Source organism: Macrobrachium rosenbergii, chromosome 15 (assembly GCF_040412425.1).
Source record: "Macrobrachium rosenbergii isolate ZJJX-2024 chromosome 15, ASM4041242v1, whole genome shotgun sequence".
Taxonomy (NCBI): Eukaryota; Metazoa; Arthropoda; class Malacostraca; order Decapoda; family Palaemonidae; genus Macrobrachium; species Macrobrachium rosenbergii.
In genome coordinates, this window is record NC_089755.1 from 45246784 (window position 1) to 45262620 (window position 15837).

At 38.8% G+C, this 15837-nt stretch overlaps 1 protein-coding gene across 1 annotated transcript in view; it reads left to right on the plus strand.

Moving 5' to 3' along the window:
- The first annotated feature begins 585 nt into the window (after window positions 1-585).
- The window catches only part of LOC136846632 (transforming growth factor beta receptor type 3-like), a 310354-nt gene continuing 295102 nt past the window's right edge, over window positions 586-15837 (plus strand). The window contains exon 1 of the mRNA XM_067117543.1: window positions 586-1221. The gene's annotated coding sequence lies outside the window, so the exon portion shown is untranslated. The remainder of the gene's footprint in view (window positions 1222-15837) is intronic.

Sequence of the window (15837 nt, forward strand, 5' to 3'; positions counted from 1 at the left end):
CACAGCGAACATATGGCGTAGATCAACGCCGTAAATATTCTTATTGCATGCTGCCAAAGAAAGAAATTGTTGGTAGGCTCACTACTGTTTATGCGCGAATCGGTTTAGAAGAAACAAGGGCGTCGATGTGGAGAGGGAGAGAGAGAGAGAGAGTCATTTGCAATATTACCCTATCTTGGATTATATTGAAATGCCATTGGCCGTCTGTGTGAATTATGCATTTCATCGGAATCTATTATAGTATATTTAAATGAACTAATAACTCACAATGTAACTATTAATCAAATGAAGTTTACTTATAAATGGTCCCCCGATGGTAAAAAATATAGAAACAGCCTCAAGTTGGTAAAAAAAAAAACACGAAGAAAATCCACTTCCACACTCTTCCTTCTCGTGTTATTCATAATTGCACGCAAAATTTCGAAGCAAACAGATGTTTTTCGTAAATTACGTAGCCAGAGCGTAAGATAAGGTATAACAGTGTCAAAGGATGGATATATAGATGGTGATTGAAGGTTAGTTTTTGCGTCGTTGCACGATACGTTTTCCGGGGCGATGGTAGTGGTGGTGTGGTGGTGGCGGTGGTGGTGGGCGAATGGCGACAACTGTAAAGTAACCTCCATCACTGCATCAGTATCAGTCCGCAAGAGCAGAGGAGTGCTTCAACTGCGCTCGTCTCCCGGGTGGTTCGGGCCCCCCTCCCCCAAGTAATTTCTGTTTCATGTGATTTTAAGGAGAATTCATTCATGACTCACGCACTTATACGTACCATGTGAGGTCCGAAAGCGTTCGTCTTTTTTCTCAGTGGCTGTACGGAGAAGAAAGTCCTTCAGGAAAGAATCTCGATGTGAAATAACAACCCCTTGGACAAGTGGGGGCTCTTTTTGGACACTGATTCCCATATTTGTGTGTCCTCAATCCGGTTTTTATAAAAAAAAGTAATATTTATTTACCAAGTGTTTCGGAAAGAACCAATATTTCCGCATTGATGTAACTGGTCGTTAGTGATGCTAATGTTTGATGGAATGCTTATTTGAGAGAAGTGATGTAGAGGGAAAATAGCAGGTGATTTTTTTCAATAGAAAAGTACCCTGTAGGTGACTGCGAGGAAGGAGAGAAGCCAGCATTAGTTGTTGCTGCTGTGTTTGTTTATGTTTGATGATGAAGGGAATGAAACCAACGTCCATCAAGATCACCACACCCATGCCTTAACTTCAAAAGGTAAGATTTGTAATGCAATGAAAGAGATGGAGAGAGAGAGAGAGGGGGAGAGCATCAATAGCCTAGCTGTGACAACCATTTTGCGATGGTTTTAGTCGCCCCAAAACATGCCATCTAGAAAGGAGGCAGAACGCAGAGACATCACAAGCGATGCAGATTCACTTTGATACAAGTGTCAGCTATTGTGAACACACGACGAGGTCGTAGAGGAAAGTATTGGAAAGCAATGAAAGGCGAAATGAACGGCATCAAGACCTGATGCGCACTTGATGAAGGTAAGGTTGGTTTGTCCTCCCTCGCTCTCCCCCTCCCCTCCCCCCTTCCAGTAGGCCTAACGCCAGGTTTTGTACGCATGTGTGGGGAAAAACCTCAGGAGCCACCATCACCGATAAAGGAGGAGGATATGCTTTTCGATTTAGCGTTAATTCCATGTTTATGAGACGTGATTTTGTGTTGAGAAGGTGACCGTAACATCATTGCCTGGCTGTTGGTATTAGCCCTCCGGGTGCTTTTGTGCGTACAGGTAGTAAAATGGTTTGTTTACATCGCCAGCCCTGTTGTATATACATTGCCTTGCGCTTCGCCATGCGTACGGTGGCTCATCCACTACCATTATGAGGGCTTTGGATTAGGCCTACTCCCTGGGATGTAATTCGTTTGGATGATGATCCCATACAGATTCTGCTGCGGGAGTTTGAATTTGGCCGTTTGCTCTACTGTCGATGGAGCGCTTTCGTTTAATGTAGATAGCAGTCCAAGTTACGCCTTTTTATGAGTGGCGTTATTATAATTATTAGTATGCTCTTGGTCATAACTACTTCCACGTGTGTTTATGTAGTATTTTATTAAATTCTCGGTATACCAGCGGGTTTTGTTTAGTAATTCATGTCACATAATTTGATGTTTTAGAGTAATTCTGTGTTATTAAGAGTTATTATTCGAGGAAACATATCAGTTTGTTAGCGCGTTATAATAGCGTTTATTTATTTATAGTGCCACTTGAAAAGTTTTAATTAGCTGCGTTGCATGTTACTTCAGCCGATGGAAGAAAACTTGTCTTTTCCATCGAGTTAAATAATTATATTCACTGCTTTTCGAAATCCGAAAAACGCAAACGGATTACGAAGATCCATTATGCTCACGTATAGGAAAAAAAATATGCGTACACACACGTGCTCGGAAGTGTTTATTGTTTTTGTTTGTTGTATATCTTGTACTGCCGAATGTATTATTTAATATCTAAATAGAGATTGTAATTATATACTTGGAATTTCGTCTAACACGGACGAGCAGGCAACGCAAATTTACACCACCTGCAGTTGGTAATTAGACGCAGAACAGTTTGATTTAAGGAGTAGTATAACGTACATAAATATACGTGAATGTACTTAATATTGTTTATTGTTCATGTTATGCTTAAAGATGTGCGAAAACATATGTTTTTGTTTGTTATTCATACAAGGCACAGTGTAAAATGCGTATCACGGTACAACGATGCTTGTCCAGTTTGCTTCCAACGGGTATTTTTCTTTGCTCTCTCTCTCTCTCTCTCTCTCTCTCTCTCTCTCTCTCTCTCTCTCTCTCTCTCTCTCTCTCTCTCTCTCTATTTTAAGTTGTAACAAATTTAAGCGAATGAATTTCGATGTCCTAATTACCTTTGAATAGCGACTGTGACACGGTCGGTGTAGTGTTAATCGTTTGATCTGTGAAGTCAAGCAGTGTCGTGCTTGGTCAGTACCTGTATGGGTGACCACCAAAAAAAGTTTTCATATTAGAACCTTGGACATAATTGGGTTAATCTCTAGGGCTAGCAACCTCATCTCATGAATCTTTGTTGAAAATTGGAAGGAGGGTAACTCACTCTGGGGCTACCATCCCTTTGTAGGGGAAAGGTTATGGTAAATATATATATTTATGTGTATATTAAATATGTTGCATATATATATATATATATATATATATATATATATATATAAAAATAAATTTCAGCAGTAAGCATTCTTAAGGCAGAAGTTGCTAATCCTACACATCATCTGTTATGCAGAAATAGCTTTATGTGACGATGTCACTGTTACCGTTGCTGACACACACACACACACACACACACACACACACACACACACACACACACACACACACATATATATATATATATATATGTATGTATATATTTATATATATATGTATAAGTTAATGATATCCAAATTTGACTGTCTAACTTCTCGATTTTTTCATATTTTTTAGATACTTTTGTCACTACAGAGCTGTACCTCTGAGGAGAATCGAACTGTCACACATGGATTAGGGGTGAGGTTAAGCTTCAACACTCTTGGATGGGGTTTCTTCGTTTGATCTTCATTTCGGATTCAAGTCTTGCAGTGACATTGGTATCTAAATAGTGTTGACTGTGGACAAATCAATAATTCATTGTGGCTGTTATGAATTGACATGCATTATATATATATATATATATATATATATATATATATATATATATATATATATATTTATATATATGTATATAATTATAATTTGTGTGTGAGCGCGCACGCGCACACAACATATGTATTTATATATATACAGTATGTAATATGTATGTATGTATATAATTATGGTTTTTGTATGAGCGCGCGCGCGTGCAACTTGTTACTTCTAGTAAGCACGTCATATTCATGCGTCTATATAGATGCAACGCTTATTATCATTATTATTTTATATGAATAATCGTGATTATTATAGTCTAGTACAGGACTTCCATGCAGACGCATGCACTGCGCCTAGTACTCTTCATGCTTTGATCATAAAACCAAATCTCCCTCTCGTGCACTAAGATCAAACAGTAACAAACGCTTGAAAGCCATTGGCAGCAATACAAAGGTGTTTGCAGAGAGACGTACCGTTTATACAAATTATGGGTGCTTTTGCAACAGGTTCCAGGAACCTGGCGCAATTTTGCACGTGAGTAGCTAGAAAGAATTTTAGGCGTATCACAATTCTTGGCCACTGGAGTGAAATTGCATCAGCATACACGCACGCAGTAAGTAACAAATGGAGTGCTTTGTATTACATGACTTGCTTGAGTGTTTGTATTATATATATATATATATATATATATATATATATATATATATATATATATATATATATACATACATCATGCATACATACATATATACATACATACATACATACACATACGAGTATATGTGTGTGGGTGTGTGTGTGAATAACTGTTTAGATATTAATATAATCTACTTAATAGTTTTCAGTATGATGTGTAAAGATTTAACCTTACACCTTTTCCACGGAATAATAGTATTACTACACGGATTCCGTCCACTATACTGTATTTACCAGAAATACATGATTTTTAGTTTACATTTTATGTTTGCATTTATATTGACATTTGACGGTTCTCGGCATTGACTTTTTACTGTTAGACGACGTTGCATTCTGATATTTACTGACTTATTCGATTGTGTCATCGTAGATTACACTTTTTTACAGCACTTCCATACCGTGCTCAGGGAGTTTTAAGCCGTCATATTGTCAGTCGCAGTAGAGTTTGGATTGAAGGTAATGTTGATTGTGCTATTTGTTGCATGCCGTATTTCGTTCGTTCTTAAGAATTCTCAGCCGTTTTTTAAAACTGTTATTGGCTATCAAATTGACTCTCCATATCACTGTTTTTTTGCCTCACGTGAATACAGTCTTGTGGAATTTTTATGCGTAGTGCAGCGGTACCCGGCTGTAGTAGTGTCCCTTCGTGGTATGTATGTATGTATATATATATATATATATATATATATATATATATATATATATATATATATATATATATATATATATATATATATAAATATATACATATACATATATACACAGTATATTATATAATCTATTGCAAATAACATATCCAGAAGGTTTTGCCGCTTAAGTGAAGATGAGAAAAAAGTGTTCTTCAAATAGTTTGTCGAGGAACACATGCATTTGTATCCTAATTTCCTTTTTATATATATATTTATACAAACCAGTAATAGTGTCATAGATAAGATCTGTAGTAATTCCGAGGACCATTCAGTGCTCAGAAGGGAAAAGTTTTCCTCTCTCCTACGTGTCGGCTGCACGTGCTGTGATCATCAGCCAGTGTGTAATTTGTTAAGCTTCCTCTGGATAAATATATATATATATTCATCAAGCCTGGTTTTATATTCTCTAACATTTTCTTTACAGCGGTGACTCGAGTATTTTCCCAGGATGCAACAATCTACAGTGCATTGCATTACGTCCTAGCCATTACTTCAATTTAAGAATGATTATCTCACTTAAAAGTTTCAGAGGATCTGGTTATTTCTTCATTTTTATTAGTTGTCGAGGTCGTTCTCCTACGTGTGAGTTTTATTTCTTAATGTTCGCGTTTTAACAAGAATGAACTCCTTGAAATTGCGCCGTAGCCTTCCGCTGAATAGAATAACCATGCGAGAGACATGGAAGGAAAGACTAGAGAAATAAAGAAGAAATAAACAGTTAGAAAAAGGTAGAGTGAGAGAATCAAATTGATAGGTGGACACACTGGTAGGCCTACAGCAATTTGGTAAACAGAAAAAAATATCGCTGCAAAGTTCATGGCACGTCAAAGTGACTTTTCAGCTTCGTTTATTGAAACATGCGAGCATCATTTGGTCACTGTTTTACACTTAAGGGAAGATTAGCATTGGGCAGCATGACGGAAATGAAACCGTCTTACCAAACCATACATTCTGAAAGAAATTTTCGTTTGATTTAGCCGGCATAGGTTGAAACGTTTAAAATATATTTAGGTAAATGTGTTTGCATTTTTCCTCGCCATCAGTACAAGTTGTGGGTTTGTCAGTTACATAGCCTTAGCCGTGTTTGGACTTTCACGCTACGCAGGACAGCGAGAATGAAAGTTTGGTTATTGCTATTGGCCTCAGAAGAAAGGGCCGACTGCGTCTCTGTCTAACAAGGGATCCACAACCATTCATTGGGTGCTCCTTTGTTTTGTAAAACATTATATTTACCACAAACTAATGGCACTTTGTAGGGCAGCTTTTTCCAGCATGTGGCAGTCTTCATTAATATGAGGCTGTTGTTGGCCGAGAGAGAGAGAGAGAGATAAAAGTTTGACAGGTACTTAGAAATATTTAAAAGGGTAGTGTAGGTTTGAGATGGCTCTGTCGTGTTGAAGGAATGGTGGATGACCGATAGGTGAAAGATTTTTTTTTTTTATTTTAAATTGCGAGGAAGAAGAAGAGCAGTCAGAAAGTGGATGGTAGATGTTTGAGAGAAATGCAGGCAGGGAGGGTTCTTAATATCGAGAAAAAGCAAGAGTCGCTGTTCAGTATTGGAACCCTCCTAGATTCAGTAGTTAAAGTAGAATGTGGCCTTGACCATTGCCTTGCATTTTCTTTGAGGCTACCCTATAGCATATGGCTTAATGTTAAAAATTATACACTATATATATAAATATATATATATATATATATATATATATATATATATATATATATATATATATATATATATATATATATATATATATATATATATATATATATATATATATATATATATATATATATATATACATACACATACACATACACACACATTGGTGGAATGTACGGTTCGTTTTATATAATACACACACACACATATATATATACACATACATACATACTGTATACCTCCTGGTGGAATATATGGTCCGAGATTTAATCGCGGCCTGCTGCCTACCAGTCAATCAACCAAGCTAGAAATGGTTAATTCCATCCCCAGAGACTTGACCAAAGGCGTATGGTTATACAAAAACATAGGTGGTCGAGTCACGTGTATATATGCTGGCATTTGAAGAATAATCCACCTCGGAACAATCGTTCCCACAGTTAATAGGCAGTGCGTAGGCTGGCTCACGCGCATCTCATCATTGCTATGACCACTTCTTATGTGCGTCATAGGGTCGAAATTCGTTACGAAGCGCATGCGCAGAGTCTTGAGCAGATTTTGTCTAGAAGAACGTGATGCTGTGAAGAGAATGGGGTAGAAAATATACACAATGTGAATTATGGAACTAGGGACTTCTAAAGTTAGGGTTTTGTTCATTTCGTAGTCTTCTCTACGACCCTCCTCCTCCTCCTCCCCCTCCTCCTCCTCCTCCTCCTCCCCTCTCTGTTGTTTTCTTCCTACCTTTCTATATACCTCCATTCCTTTCGCCATTCCCTATCTTGTTGTACGCCTCCCCTATAAGCCTTCCATCCACGCTTCCCCTACGTGTGGTGGCGTTCTCCCTCCTTTTCCCCCAGCGCGTCAGGAGCCCATCGTGATGTGTTGATGGAAATGTTTATTTAATGAGGGAGAGAGAATAGTGATGGATAGTCGGTCAAAGGGTACCGTGGGCTTGGATACTGAAGAATTGTGGCTATGGGTAACGACTGATGGTCACATAAAGAGAGATTTGTTTAAATTGGAATGAAAGATGCCCGTTCAGTTTGCTCCCATTCCTCTCTCTCTCTCTCTCTCTCTCTCTCTCTCTCTCTCTCTCTCTCTCTCTCTCTCTCTCTCTCTCTTACGAGAGACTCTCTTTCTCTCTCCCCCCATCCTATGAGAGAGAGAGAGAGAGAGAGCAAAGAGTTTCTCCAAGGGATTCGTTTGCTTATCTTTTTCCAGAGCAGAGGAACAGCAGATGTAAAGTTGTATAGAAGGGGGACACCGGCGTTGATGACCTCGGTAGTTGCGAACGCAGTTTTGAACATAGAATCCGTTTAGAAGAATATTTATTGTAGAAGCAGTTTGGAAGGGAGTGATGAAATTAAAATGAGCCTGCGTTACTCGGAGACGTTACTTTAGGAAGAGGACTGTTACTTGGAAGAATAAATGTTACTTTAGCATAGGACTGGAAGAATAAGTGTTACTTCAGCAGAGGACTGGAAGAATGATTGTTACTTCAGAACAGGACTGTTTACGTATAAGGATTGTCGGGGTTTGTATTCTTCATCTCTGAAGGACATTGTTGCGAAGAAAATAGTGTTTGTACAGTGAAAAGGATCATTGCTTTACTGGGAACCAGTGCTTAGCGAATAAACATTATTGCCACGTACCCTGTCGAAAATTGAGGTCACTTACAATGAAATCCGGTATTTGGAAGCATATCAGTAATATAAACAAGTAACAAATGCGCCGAAGTTTCTTCGGGGCTATCGAGTTTTCTGTACAGCCCCTAGAGCGTTTAATCGAGGCCACCGAAAACAGATCTATCTTTCGTTGATCTCGGTATAATGCTGTATGAGCCGCGGCCCATGAAACTTTATCCGCGGCCGATGGTGGCCTATCCTGTATCGTTGCCAGAAGCACGATTATGGCGAACTTTAACTTTAAATAAAATAAAAACTACTGAGGCTAGAAGGCTGCAATTTGGTATGTTTCATGATTGGAGGGTGGATGATCAACATACCAGTTTGCAGTCCTCGAGTCTCAGTAGTTTTTAAGGTCTGAGGGCGGACAGAAAAAAGTGCGGACGGATAGACAGAGTCGGCACAATAGTTTTCTTTCACAGAAAACTAAAACCTCTATTCCCATGAATATCTTGACTGCGAAAACCGTTTTATAGAGGAGCATCCTGACTATGAGAACTATTATGTCGAAGTAACCATCAGTTCATGACTTTATGTATCTTCCTTGTGTAAAGAAAGATTCGTGCGTTGAATTACGCCAAGATTATCATTAGAATTTAATCGGGCGTGAAATCGTAAAACTGTCATGGCTGCCCTAGAACGTAATCATAGTGTATATATATATATATTTATATATATATATGTGTGTGTGTACACACACACAAGACGTTAGTGTGTGTGTGTGTGAGAGAGAGAGAGAGAGAGAGAGAGAGAGAGAGAGAGAGAGAGAGAATCCTCTACAAAAATAACACAATACTTGCTGTCTTTGGGAATCCAGAATGGGCGGTATGGCATAAACATAAAGCAAATTATGTAAAAATACAAATTATGATGTAAACGGCTTTATATATATATATATATATATATATATATATATATATATATATATATATATATATATATATATATATATATATATATATATATATATATATATATATATAATGAAGCCGTTTGCGTCTGATTTTGTATTTATATATATTTTGCCTAATATTTATGCTGTGCCACTCTTTTTGGATTCCCAAAGAGAGCAAGTATTTAGTCATATTTTTAGAGGATCTCTCTCTCTCTCTCTCTCTCTCTCTCTCTCTCTCTCTCTCTCTCTCTCTCTCTCTCTCTCTCTCTCTCTCTCGCCAACGTCTTGTCTCGGGGAACCGTAGAGGGTAGAGGATCGCGCGTGGGAGCAAATCTAGAAAAAACAACTTTTTCATCATGCACCGTCATAGGGAATTCCTGAGCGGTGATGCGTAGCAGTAACTTATGAATTCCATCCTGCATTAACTCGTTTTTTTTGCGCGTTCGAGTCTGTCTCATTTTCCTGGATGTGCTCATTGAAACACTTGCGATAGCGAAACATGCGACTGTGTCAAGGTTTTGACTTTGGCCTTGATGGTAACTGTAAAATTTTATTTTTTTTTATGAAATTTAATCCCAATTTGCAGGTTTGGATTTTTGTAGTGAAGGTCGTGTTATATTTTTCCATCATGTTTTCTGATCTGGAATTGTTTTTGATCAGCGTTAATAGATGTGATTTGCAGGTTGATTTTGGCATTGATAACTGCAATTTTTATTGTAATTTAATCGAAATTTTCAGGTGTTGATTTTGCAGTTAAGGTTACGTTATATTTTTTTTTATATTTCATTTTCTGATCTGGAATTGTTTTCGTTCAATATCAGTCAATGTAATTCTTAAGGGAACGCTTTCCTTGATGTGAATTTTTTTTATGGAATTTAATCTTATTTTGCAGGTATTAATTTGTAGTTAAGGTTACGTTATATTCTTTATATTTCATTTTCTGATCTGGAATTGTTTTTGATCAATGTCAGTCGATGTGATTCTTTAGGGAACGCTTTGCTTGGTGTGTAATTTTTTTTATCGAATGTAATCGTAATCTGCTGGTATTAATTTTGTGGGTAAGGTCATGTTATATTTTTCCAAGTCGTTTTCTGATCTCGAATTCACTTTGATCAATGGTAGTAGATGTAATTCTTCAGGAAACGACGCTCTGGCTAGTGTGTATTCCTTGGCCGGCGTTGCTTTATAAGGCAAGACCAAGTGCATAATCCCTCTCGGCTTTTTCCAAGTCCTTTCGGCAAGTATTCCTTTTGAAGTTGAAGGGGTTATTTTCCTTTAGAACTTCTTGCTGAGTCGTGGGAGGTCTGGCAGCGTCAGGTGAACGAGTTCCATGATGCGCTGTCTCTCTCTCTCTCTCTCTCTCTCTCTCTCTCTCTCTCTCTCTCTCTCTCTCTCTCTCTCTCTCTCTCTCTGACGTGCCTGTTTCTCATGTGGCACGGCGTGGGTCAGCACTTGCGGGCTCCTTTTGATGTTTTCGGGTAACTTTGAACTCGTTAATTAGGGATTTTATCATTTTTGATGTGTACGCTTTTTGCGTGATGTAGGTTTTAATCGTTCCTCTGAATTGTTAGTAGTTTTTCGAGGTCCCGAAATTGTCCGTTTGGAAGACGTTATTTGAATTCTTATTTTAAGTTTTTGCAAATATATTTATATTTATGCATATGTATATATATGTATACATATTTATATATGCATTTGTTTATATATACATATATGTACATATTTATATTTATATGTGCATATGTACCGGTATATATATAAGCACACATGTGTATTATATTCATATGTATGCGTGTGTATATACATATACATTATATACACATACATACATATTGCTGGCATGGTATATGAGTCGTAATTTTATTTTTTTGTACTGCAAGCTCTCCCACAAATTACCTTTATGGCGCAGTATATTTATTCCTCCTTCGTTTATGTGAAAAAAAAAGAGAGAGTCCCTTTTACTTACCGTGTCCACAAGTGCTTGAATGCTTGCGTGCGCGTCTGTTCACCGCCGGCAATTAAGTTGCCTTGAAAGCCACTTTATGCATCCTCTTTGAAGGATTATTAGAGGATGTTTCACTCGCTGCTTGTCAAGATCTTCATCATTAGTTATCCTTAAGAGCCCCCTTTCTCCAACCTCCCCCCCCACCCCCCACAACCACCTTCTCTCTCTCTCTCTCTCTCTCTCTCTCTCTCTCTATTTGAGCTCTTAAAATTTTGGCCTGGATGGTTGCATTATTGTCTAGAAACTCGAATATAAAGGCGTAATTGGCTATAAATCTCTTTTTAAAGACGTTTGAAGTGAGAGAGAGAGAGAGAGAGAGAGAGAGAGAGAGAGAGAGAGAGAGAGAGAGAGAGAGAATCTATAAGAGTGAGAAAGAGAAACAGGTAAATGTATCAGGGAGAGAGAGAGAGAGAGGGAGAGAGAGTCTACAAGTGAGAAAGGAAAAAGATAAATGTATTTGAGAGAGAGAGAGAGTGAGAGAGAGAGAATCTATAAGTGAGAAAGGGAAACAAATTTATGTATTTGAGAGAGAGAGAGAGATTCTATAAGGGAGAAAGGAAAACAAATGTATTTGAGAGAGAGAGAGAGAGAGAGAGTTGGTGGACTCGCCTAGAAAGTAAGAAGGAAATTTAGTCGAAACGAAGAATGCTGCTAATGATAGTATTCCAGAGGCTGCAAATTCTTTAGAACGTGGAATTTTCTCCCATCCTACGTATTCCCTGAATTATTTTACTTGCGTAGAAGCCGAAGCAGGCTAGGCTATGTCTCACTTGTTTTCAGTGTTTAGCACCACCGAGTCTTTGCCGTAAATAAAATGTCTTGCGGCGGCAGGGTCAGTTGCAAGTAACCCCCGATCTCTCTCTCTCTCTCTCTCTCTCTCTCTCTCTCTCTCTCTCTCTCTCTCTCTCTCTCTCAAATGCATGTTTCCCTTTCTTACTTATAGATTCTCTCTTTCTCTCTCTCTCTCAGATACAGTTATCTGTTTTCTCTCTCTCTCTCTCTCTCTAATACATTTATCTGTTTTTCTTTCTCACTTATAGTTTCTCTCTCTCTCTCTCTCTCTCTCTCTCTCTCTCTCTCTCTCTCTCTCTCTCTCTCAGATGCATTTATGCTCCCCTTTCTCTCTTCATATAGATTCTCTCTCTCTCTCTCTCTCTCTCTCTCTCTCTCTCTCTCTCTCTCTCTCTCTCTCTGTTTCATTTTCTCGGCTCTTTACTCTGGTAAATTGCAAGGTTGGAATGTTTGGCAAATAACGTTGCCTGTAGGCGAGAGACCGAGGCGGGCATTCCTGCCCAAATCACTCCATCACTGTAAGAAACCCGCGTGTTTGTATTCCTCTGAATGAGAAGTGAGTTAATGTACTACGCGAAATGGTATTCGAAAAAAAAAAAGGAGGACATGCGTGTCTGGAAGAGAATTGTAAGTCATCCCTTACTTTGTATTTTACGATTTCCTTATAATATCCTGATTGGGCGTTCCCTTTTTTGTATTTTTAAAATTATTTTCAGTTAACTTTTATGTTTTTTAATCATGTGCCATATTTGGTAGATAAAATAAGGTTATTTTTACGAATATATAATATATATCTCTTGTGTTTCATGTTTTTTTTTCATTTACCAAATTTGGTAGATAAAAAAGCTTATTTTTACGAATATATAATGATATATCGCTTGGGGGTAAGTCGAGTTATTCCCGTGAAAAGAAATTGAAAGATGGGCATTGTGCTTTATATTATTTTAGTCGCCCAACATTTTGAGTGTGTTGCCTTGAACGCAACGCAGTTCAGAAACGACCACATTGTAAGTAGGTCAACATTGTACGCCAAACACGGAAAACCCAGCCTTGTGACAAGTATATCGACATGGAAAAAGTATGTCGATGATTTCCAAGTGTGTCAGCATGAAAAGAATGCCAGAAGTATGTCAGAAACCAAGCTTACCCTTTTGTCCATCCTGGTTCCCATTTATTTCCATCCGCGGCCATCTACGGTTCGTATTTTTTTTTCATTACCCTTCTGTGTCGCTCCTTTCTTCCTTCCATCACCCCTATCTATCCTCTGGATCGCCCTCCTTCCCCCCCCCTCCCCCTCCCCCACGACCCCGTCAGGCGTTCGTCGTCTTTTCCCCCATTTTTTACCTGCAGTGGTTTGAAAAATAGCTATCGAACGGGTCGCCTAAGTATAGGGCTCGGCGAGGCATTCGCTAATTTATAGGTGAGTCGCTCTACTGAACTTGCGAGTCATACGAGAGTCGCCCTTTGTAATGTGCCCAGGTGTAAGGGGCGTGACTTACGACGACGACGAGAAGAAAGAAAGAAAGAAGGAAAAAAAAAGTAAAGATGAAAGAATATATAACCGTAATAGTAAAGGACTTTCGGGTCGTAATGGGTATTTGCGTATGAATTCCAGGAGGGAGGGGGTGGGGGGGGGAAGATCGTAATTTTGTTACGAGCGTTACTGTCGTGTTGGTCTATTGTGGAAGTTACGCACGTGTTGGTTCTGATACGAAAATTTTTTGGGTTACTTGGATATGTTATGATTTATTCTCATATTTGTGTGCGTATTATATTATATATATATACATATATATGTATATATATTTATATATATACATTTATATATATATATATATATATATATATATATATATATATATATATATATATATATATATATATATATATAGAGAGAAGAGAGAGAGAGAAGAGAGAGAGAGAGAGAGAGAGAGGTATGTGTGTGCATGGGGAATGTATGTCAGTATATACGTATTAGGTATTAAATAACGAACGTATTGTGATGAATTCAGCTGTGCTTAGATCAGCGTCAACTGGGACTGCACGGTAACTGGAAGCTGTAGCAGCCAGTACTTCGTTACAGAGGTAGCAAGTAACCAGTGGGTTTTCCTTGTGATTTAATTTCTCTGAGAGCAGAATAAAAAAAGTTTCGACCATGGAAGAAATTACACCTTTTACGAGGAAGATCTGTGCTTGCACCGGACTAGATGAACCAAACAGTCAAGGTATTTTGTGTGTTAGTCGAGTCCATTTTGACTGTCAGTCTAGCACAGTACACACCAATTCTCGAACTCCTTCAATTCCGTAAAATAATTACATAATACTGTAGCGCCTTTAGAGGACAGGATAAAGCAGAGACCTCACAAACCTAGGGTAGGATGCCACGGTTTGGCAGTGCAGTGTGCAGCGTACGGTGGAAGACTCGTCTTTTTGGGTTAAGTAAGCCTAATGCCGCCACGGGCTCCTGGCCTTGGCAGAAGGTGACGAGCCGACGGAAAAACAACAATTTTGAGCAAGGTCTCTAGACCTTGACTTTGAGGATGGCAGGGCCTGGATATCGAAGGTCTACATGTTGGCGGGCAGAGACCGGGCGAAGAAGTCCTTGGTGCAAGCAGCGGTGATCCACAGTGAGTCATGAGAACCAGCAGTGATGTCTGTGTACAAAGGGAAGACTCAGTTTACGAAACCTGGCGTCGCAGCGACTTGGGTCCTCGACGTCGCTGGGTAAGGGAAGGGATAATAGTAGGACCCGCCTCCGAAGTAGCATAACCATGTTAAATAAAAGGAAAGGTTAGGATATTGGAAATAAAACGATAACAGGGAGAGTAAGTAACAGCCATTGCACCCTGCAAATGTAGGATTCTTTGGGGTAAGGTAAGCTGGTACGCGTCTTTGGTAGATCAGAGTTCACCCGTCCACATCAAGCTCCTTTTCCCCTTCCAACACCGTACTGCACGTATTGACCAAACTTACTACCTGGGTAATGGTCCAGATTTGTCTAGTGATCATAAATTGAAATTCTATAACTTAAGTTTTCTAGTTGACTACCATTGTGCATCTCCCAAACTCCGTTTTCTAATTCGCACGGATTGTACGTTTTCGGAGTCTTGCAGCCCCCCCCCCTCTTTCTTAAGAGGTCGCTTCCTTCCAGGTAACCGTAGGTCAGAAGTTTCTTCTCTTTTTCTTAGGGGTGGGTCAAATTAGGGCATTACCTTCCCTTCATTTCGGACTCACCATTAAAGTGCGTTCTCGTGTCCACACTAGGTTATTGATGGTGCTGTTATTTGGTAACTCTCTCTCTCTCTCTCTCTCTCTCTCTCTCTCTCTCTCTCTCTCTCTCTCTCTCTCTCTCTCTCTCACCTCTTCTACAGGAATATCTTATCTCCATGAGATATTCACTTAGTACTTGCTTTTCTCAACTGGCATGAGAAACATATAATTACCGAGTGTGAAATGGCATTATAGGGAATAAATTTCATATTGAAGCTGTAATCACGCGTTAAGTGAATACACTTGTTACAATGTAACTGAACATTATTGTAAATCATATATCGATCCCGATGGCATTTATTTTCGAAGCACATTACTTGGCTACCCGGAAGCTCTTGGGATTGGATCGTAATGTCCCTTTGTCAGACTGAAATCTGTATAAGCGCAGCACATCTACCTTTTTGTATGGTGCATTTAATCCTTTGCCTTAACGTTCAGGATGCATAATTGAGCAACGTTTTGATCGATTTTTGGTGGGTGTCTCTCCGGGAATGTTCGTTTGT